An 8,889-nucleotide genomic window follows, 5' to 3' on the forward strand; every position below is an offset into this window, starting at 1 on the left:
ACCAAGACTCTACGCGCACATGCGCACCGCGACACACGTCGCCACAGCGAATCGTCCGCGCCTCGCACAGCGAGATACTAGTTCATAAGTACTGTATATATGTCAAGCATTGTCTTAAGTCTAGCTTCGAGCCGACTTGAGACTTACTTAACCAATGAAATAACAGCATTGACGTCTCAAGATCGTGCTTAAGCTAAAACTTGAATAAGATTCGACTATGAATTCCGGCCATAGTATCTCTAGATTACGATAGCGGCCGGTCTCGAAGACTACGGCGCTCGTGGCGGTGCAATTTCGGCGGTGCGGTGCGAGGCGGCGTTTGTATCGGTTGCGGCGGTAACCGGATTGGCTGCGGTGCTACGGTCGCGGCTGCGCGGTGCGGTGCGGTGCTTCCATTCGCCGAGTCGGTCAGTGCGGCGCTTCTATTGGTCGCGGCGGTGCGCGGCTGCGCGGTGCGGCGCGGAGCTCAGCTCGGCAGCCACGGCGATCAGCTGTGCGACGATCAGCTGTTGTTGTCGGCGAGAATCATCCCGCGTGGATGATCTTCCGCGTCGGCGGTTTCCCCTCACTGCGGGTCCCCGTGTGCGGTCGGGATCGGTAACTCAGTGCGCGTACCGGGATCCGGGTAACGAGCGGGGCGGTGATTCGCCACTCAATATGTGGCTCGAGGAAGCGCTCAGTGCGTGCTGACAAAGGAAGCCGGTGTCAGGTTATGTTCGGCACTCAGTGCGTGCTTGGAGGCTTAGCTCAATTCGCTAAGAGGATCGGTCGGCTCAGTGCGCTAGACCGGGGAGATCTGTTTTCTTATCACCAGCGGAGGGATTTTATAGCCCCCGTTTGGTGATAAGAGGAGCGGAGATGTGCGGGGAGAATAATAAGCGGAGGGGACCACACGAGGTAGGAGGGTAACGGCCTCATATCTATATGTCTTAACGACGGTGGCGAAACGGCTCGTTACAATATATAATAATATATAATTTCTTAATAATCAATTTATATTACTTAACCTTACATGGGAAAATTAATGAAATATGTGTGTAAACCTTTTTTTTTAAATATATTGTGTTTTAATATTCATTTTGTTCACGATTATTAAATATCAATAACTACAAATAAAAAAATATATATATTGTATTCTTGCATTTACAATCAAAATAAACCGCCATCAAAAACGTCATATCCGATATCCGGTTTTACCCCAAGACGGCACATCTGCGAATCTCTGTTATAGTATCTCTAGTGTTGCCTTTTTTGATATTCGTTTTTCGCGCAAAGCTTAATTCAAATCGGATCATTTGTTGTCGGTAGCGTTCAGTATTAACGGTTTCGCCAAATTTCAGCAGCTCATAATATATACACCCTTCTGATCCCATCAAACACAGACCCAGCAAACACATATTTTAACAGTTATATAACATTGAAGCATTAATTTATTATAACATGTGTTATATTTTATTATATAACTGTTATGTATTATTTGTTTACTTTTGTTACATAATGCATGTTATACTCACATAACGTAATATTTATATAACGCAAAATTATTAATATTATATCCAGCAAACATCAAGTAGCATGTAACATGTAACACACATATATATATATATATATGTGTGTGTGTGTGTGTGTGTGTAATTGTTGCAACATATATTGATTTCCCAGGTAGCAAGATGACGTCCACCGGACGTCAATAATTCGTCATTTAAGGTTGCCGACGTCATGTTACTAATTATTAAGACGTAATAATGATGGAAACAGAATGCCCTGGAAGGTGCCGACGGGGATCGTAAATACGAAATTGGATAAAGTTATAAGAACACCTTTTTATTTGTACACGCAACAAGCTACAGAGTACATTCGCGGTGGACGGAAGTCACGCTAAAGTATTGGTTACAATATGGCTGCAGGTGACGGCAGAGACACGCGAGATGATCGGTAACGAACGCGCGACCGCTACGGTCGCGCCGTCTACACGCGAATTTATTGGTCTCCCGAAGACCTGAAGGGCCAATGAGCGTTCATCGGCGGGGCGCTAGATTTAAGAAGCTTCCGCCAACACACCCCCTCGAACCGCGATGAAGAGCACCCCTCGTGTAATCTATGATTTAAGGCCAAGAAGTCGAACGCAGTTCTCGTGTAGTTGCCTGGGTAGACCTTTGGTAAGTACATTTGCTGCCATTTCAGTTGACGGAACGTGCTATATAAGCACGGATTTCTCTTTGACAGCCTCTCGCACAAAATGGTGTCTGATGTCTATATGCTTTGAACGGGCATGATAGACAGGGTTGGACGCCAGCCTCTGGGCACCAATGTTGTTTCTAAGAGTAATTCCGCTCAGGCACACCTCAAACTGTTTGAGCAGTCTCCCCATATGGAGCGCCTCCTTAGTGGCCTCCGACAAGACCATGTATTCCGCCTCGGTGGACGATAGGGCGACTGTCTGCTGCTTTCGGGATTCCCAACTGACAGCTCCTCCGCTCAAAATAAAAGCATATCCTGTGTATGGTCCATTTTTGCGGTCCAAACCGCAATTACCCCAGTCGGCATCTGCAAACATAACCGGGGATTCGCTGAAACAAGAATAAACAAGACCAAGATTAATGCTTCCTTTTAGATACCGTAGATCAAGGATGTCACCTTCGATGCCATTGCGTCCATCCACTCTAAGGAACCTGCACCTGAAACAGCGTGAATCACGGGGATCTCGGCCACGCATCCGAACTCGTCTCGATCGACCTCCGCTTGGCTCGATCCGTAGTCCTTCCGGGGCCTCTCCGGTAATCCCATCCGGATGATACGAGGACGTCCACGCCTCCTCGCTTGTGTTGCCTCTTTCTCACGTTCGTCAATCTCTGCAATTTCTTCGACTTTGTCGAGGTTTTCATGATCGGTGTTGATTGGTTCCGGCGACAGCTCGACATCAACGCCGGTCGTTTTCTTATTAATAGGTCCGTCTTGCAATGCTTCCTCTCGATAAAAATCCACCGCCGGCGTTTCCAAATTATTCGGTTGGTTCTCCAAAAATCTCACATCGCGAGTTATCTCAACGCTCTTGGATGCTGTTAGCCAGACGCGAAAGCCCTTCGATTCTTGGGAATATCCGATAAACATCCCCTCTTTGGAGCGATCGTCGAACTTTCCCTTCGTGGGGACCTTGTTCAGGCAGAACACCTTGCAGCCGAATTCTCTGAAGTAGCTCACGGTGGGCAACTTGCCTTTCCGCTTGGTGAGGAGTCTTTCCGTTCAATCTCCTCGTGGGACATCGGTTTCTGATGTAGTTTGCGGTGGCGATCGCCTCTGCCCAGAACGATGGTGGTAGACCAGATTGAAGTAAGAGGCATCGTGCAGAATCTGCTAGGGTGCGGTTCTTTCTCTCCGCTACGCCGTTCTGTTCTGGAGTGTACGTAGTCGTGAGACGTCGTTAAATTCCTTGCGTCTTAAGATACCCGTCAAATTCCTTATTCACGTACTCACGGCCGTTGTCGGACTGTACTGCCTTTATGCTTGCCCCGTGTTGCTTCTCGACGAAGGCCTTGAATGTTTTGAACTCGTCCAGCGCTTGATCCTTGCTTTTTAGGAATCTCACCTCTGTCCATCTTGTAGAGTCGTCGGTAAATGTCATAAAGTACCTAGATTCGCCGTTTGACGAAACGCACATCGGCCCGCATATGTCGGTGTGTATAATCTCTGATTTTTTTGTCCTTCGATTCGACTCTTTCGGGAAAGACGCGTCATTTTTCCCTTGATGCAAATCTCGCAGTTTTGATCATCGACGCCGTCCTGTACGCGGATGCCTCGAATCGTTCCGTCCTTGGATGTACGCACGAGATCGCGAAGGTTGAGATGTCCCATCCGTCGATGCCATAGCCTGGTATTCTTCGAAATCTCGGAACAGTTGCTAGTTTTGAAATCTTTTTCGACGTTCTGACAGCTGTCTGGTGGTTCCCCTTCGAGGAGGAATAGATCGCCGACCCGTTTTGCGATGAGTCTTGCGTGTCCGCTCGAATCAATGACCTCGGCCCTCTGCTTATCAAATACGACTCGGTAACCTTTGTCTGTAATCTTTGATACCGACAGCAGATTCATCCTTAGCTTCGGGACATGTAACGCCTTGCTTAACCCATTACTTCCCAAGCGGACATTTTATAGTCGATTAGTTTTCAACTCAGAAAAGTGATGAGATCACATGAAAACTTAAAACAAAATATGCTTTTCTACGTAAAAAGAGTTGCTTTTCCAGATTCCAGAGTCAAAATTTCAAAATTTTTTATTGAAAATTAAATATGGCGGCTCAAAGTTGATATAAATTTTTTTATCGACTATTGACTTTTTATAGTAGAAAACTTCGAAAAATTTTGTCCATGACTGTTGTAAACAATTGAAGTGACGAAGTTTGCCTCTTTAAAGTATAAACTATGATTATTAATTGATTTTTTTAAGTAGTTCAAGTAGTTCAAGATGGTGGATGCAGTATGGCGTCTAAATACATGAAAATTATATTTTGTTATGATATATGTGAATGAGCAGTCATTTCTCACGTTTTCGAGGTCGCTGAATACGAATCTTTGGTCAATTAGTCATTTTTCAAAATGACGGATACAATATGGCGTCAGAATACACAAAAATTAGATTTTGTTGCGAACTATGTGTATCATATTACATCCGCCTTTCGAAAGATATAAATCAAACTCAAGATTTGTATTCAGCGACCTCAAAAACATATACAATCAGTACCTACGCTCATAGCTCACAGTAAAATATGATTTTCGTGTATTCTGATGCCATATTGTATCCGCTATTTTGAAAAATAAAAAACAAACCCAAAATTTGTTCTCAGCGGTCTCTCAAATACATAAAATAAGTACTCGGAGACATAGTTTTTAATGAAGTATGATTTTTATGGCATATTGTATTCGTTATTTTGAAAAATGAGTAATTGACCAAATATTCGTTCTCAGCGAAAACCTCGAAAATGTGAGAAATGACTATTCACACACATATATCGCAATAAAATATGATTTCCATGTATTTGGACGCCATACTGCATCCACCATCTTGAACTACTTGAACTACTTAAAAAAATCAATTAATAATCATAGTTTATACTTTAAAGAGGCAAACTCCGTCACTTCAATCGTTTACAACAGTTATGGAGAAGATTTTTCGAAGTTTTCTACTATAAAAAGTTAATAGTCGATAAAAAAATTTATATCAACTTTGAGCCGCCATATTTAATTTCCAATAGAAGATTTTAAAATTTTGACCCCGGAATCTGAAAGAGCAACTCTTTTTACGTAGAAAAGCATATTTTGTTTTAAGTTTTCATGTGATCTCATCACTTTTCTCAGCCAAAAACCAATCGACTATAAAATGTCCGCTTGGGAAGTAATGGGTTCAGGTTATGTTTTTCCTCTTTCCGTCAATCACCGTGGAGATAGTCGCTGTGCCTCTCATTTTGATTTCCGCGGATGCGTCACTAGTCAACTTAAATTTGCCCGATTCCACATTATTCGTCTCGGTAAGAAGGTCAACGTCTTTACAAATGTGCGACGTGCTTCCGCTATCCAGGCACCACACGTTCCTACCGGCACTGTCCGCGATATAACACGTCTCATGCGCGTCTTCCGTCGACAAAAAGGATACGCGCGATTCTTTTCCTTCCGCTTTCTGGGATGGACACTCGGAAGCCTTGTGCCCCCTTCCATGGCACTTGAAGCACTTAAACCTGAACGACTTCTCGTTCTTTCGATCTTCCTTCTTGGTTGGATTTTCTTTCGTCCTGCCTCACCCCTTTTTACTCACAAGCAAGGCATCTTGCGATTGGCTCGACGTTGCCGCATTTTTCCTCGCGTCGGATTCCTCGATGATTTTGGTGCGCAGAGTTTCCGAGTCTGGCAAGTCGTCACGACTCTTGATAGCTACCCGAAAATTCTCGAAAGTCGATGGCAGGCTGTACAGTATCATAATCGCGAGCTGATCCGGATTAATGACGACGTCCATCTCGGAGAGTTTGTCCACAGTCTAGAAAATCTTGTAAATGTTCGCGTACGTCATTTTCCTCGCTCATGCGTTTCAGAGTAAGACTTTTCAGTAACGTGGCTTTACGAGCGGGGCCCTTCGATTGAAAGATACTTTCTAACTTTAGCCATAACTCACGTGACGCGCAGTTTTTTACTAGTTTCAACTGTCCGGCTTCTATGGATAATATCAAATCCGACTTGGCTTTCTCGTCTTTGATGTTCCAGTCGCGGACTTCGGTGGCATTGTTCGCCGTGGGTTCCGGTTTCAATGTCTCCCCGCTCACATAACCCCAAGCGTCGTTCTTGACTAGCAATGTGCGCATCTGCAGTTTCCACGTGTCGTAGTTGTCACGCCCGAGCGCCTCAATACGCACGACACTGTTTGCACTCATTGTCCACGCGTGTACGAAGAACGGTCGTCGCATCGATTTGCCTCGCGAAGAGGAAAAAGAGGTACAAGATGGCCGAACTTCCCGCTCACACGCGTCGCGATATCCGTGCTTTACGTCTCAGCGGCCGGCGTCACTTTGAATATCTGGGCCCATAACCTGATGGAAACAGAATGCCCTGGAAGGTGACGGGGACCGTGAATACGAAATTGGATAAAGTTATAAGAACACCTTTTTATTTGTACCCGCAACAAGCTACAAAGTACATTCGCGGGGGACGGAAGTCACGCTAGAGTATTGGTTACAATATGACTGCAGGTGACGGCAGAGACACGCGAGATGATCGGTAACGAACGCGCGACCGCTACGGTCGCGCCGTCTACACGCGAGTTTATTGGTCTCCCGAAGACCTGAAGGGCCAATGAGCGTTCATCGGCGGGACGCTAGATTTAAGAAGCTTCCGCCAACAAATAATAACGTCATTTTTTGACTTATTAATTACGTCAGTCATTTATCCATCCTATAACGTATTTCCGACGTCATATTCTTAACTAATTAATAACGTCAGTTAATTGATTATTTTACGACGTATTAATAAGGTTTTATTAACGACTAATTACAGACGTAATTTTATCTATAATTTTTTGTAATAATTGACGATTTGACCTCAAATGACGAATTATTGAGGTCTAGTGGACGACATCTTGCTACCTATAACTATTAATCATTATTTAAAGATTGGCTAATAAACAACATTATTAATAATTAAAATAATATGTTATATAATTAATACTATCAATCATATTTTAGAATCATCCCAGACGGCACATAATATTTATAATAAATATTTATTGATATTTATTAATATTTATTTTTTCAAAATATTATATAAATATTTTACACATATTTTATATACACGAAGAAAAATCTTTATTCAACATATTATTAAAATATAGACTAAATATTTTATGTAATATTTATGGTAAATAAAAAATAAAAATTTGTTAAGTAACATTTTGTAAATATTTATAAATATTGCATAAATATTTTTATAATATTTATAATAAATCTTTATGATTTGTCAAATCTAAGACCACAAAAATATTTGGATAAATATTTATTAAATATTTAAATAAATATTTTATAAATATTTTATAAATATTTTATAAATATTTTATAAATATTTTATAATATAAATATTTTATAAATATTTATAATATTTTATAAATATTTTATAAATATTTTATAAATATTGCGTACTGTCTGAAGTATAATTTAGCTTTCTCAAAAGAACAGAGCAAAAACATATTTTTATAAGTTATTTTACATGTTATTTCGCATATGTAAAAATCAGGAAATAACTGTAAATTTATATTTATTTATAAAAATATTAGTTAACTACAAGTTTCATGTTTCTGACATCTATTGAACTGATCTAGAACAAATATGTATTTATGAGCATCAAGTGTTCATGGATCATCACGAAGTACTAGGTTGCATATGATCTTCGAAGTCAAGCAATGTCGACGGCGGTTCAGAGTTGGATGGGTGACCGCGGAAGTAGGCAGTTCCAAATGTGTGACTATGGTGTGATGGGTAACGATGCTTGTTGAGAAACAACGAAAATTTATTTTGTTTTTACATTATAACTATGTTATTTCGATATTTTTACAATGCAACATGTTATATATTTATTTCATTACAGTTATGTTTTTAATGTGTTAATAATATTACATATACGTAACTCTTACAATTAAATATATAGCTGTTATATAACATTGTTGCTTCCTTGAGTGGGAAATTACAAGGAATGAGTATATTACAAGTTACAACTCAATTATATAATTTGTTATATACGATTATACTGAATTATGTAATTGTTATAGCATAGTTATAAAAGTGTGTTTGCTGGGAAGCATTGTCTTCCGTCCATAGCGATTTGGCCTTGCAGTCGATGTCGATGGTTTTCTTGGAGTTACCCATGATTTTTTACGCTTAGGATTCTCAAAATATATCTACTTTTCATCGCCAGTCACAATTCGATGGAGAAATGACTTTCCTTTGTACCTGGCGAGCAGCATTTTGCAAGTGGTTTTTCGGTTTTTCTGCTGTCTTTCATTCATTTTATGTGGAACCAATCTTCTGGATCTTTCCCATGGCTTTCAAACGTACGGAGACGGCTTCTCGTGTCACATTTAATTGATCCGCGAGTCGTTGTTGCATTTGAGCGTTATCCTCATCCAACAATGCTTGCAATTCGCTGTGTTCAAACTTTTTCGGTGGTCTTTCACGTTCTTCATTTCTCACGTCAAAATCGCCATTTTTGAATTTTTTAAACCACTCAAAGCACTGTAATTTACCAAGAGCATGCTTACCGTAAGCTTTGACAAGTATTCGGTGCGATTCTGCAGCAGTTTTTTTCAAATGGTAACAGAAAATCAATGCTGTCTGCAAATCCCCAATCAGCAAGCAACATTTTT

The sequence above is a fragment of the Monomorium pharaonis genome, chromosome 10, assembly GCF_013373865.1.
Source record: "Monomorium pharaonis isolate MP-MQ-018 chromosome 10, ASM1337386v2, whole genome shotgun sequence".
Lineage (NCBI taxonomy): Eukaryota > Metazoa > Arthropoda > Insecta > Hymenoptera > Formicidae > Monomorium > Monomorium pharaonis.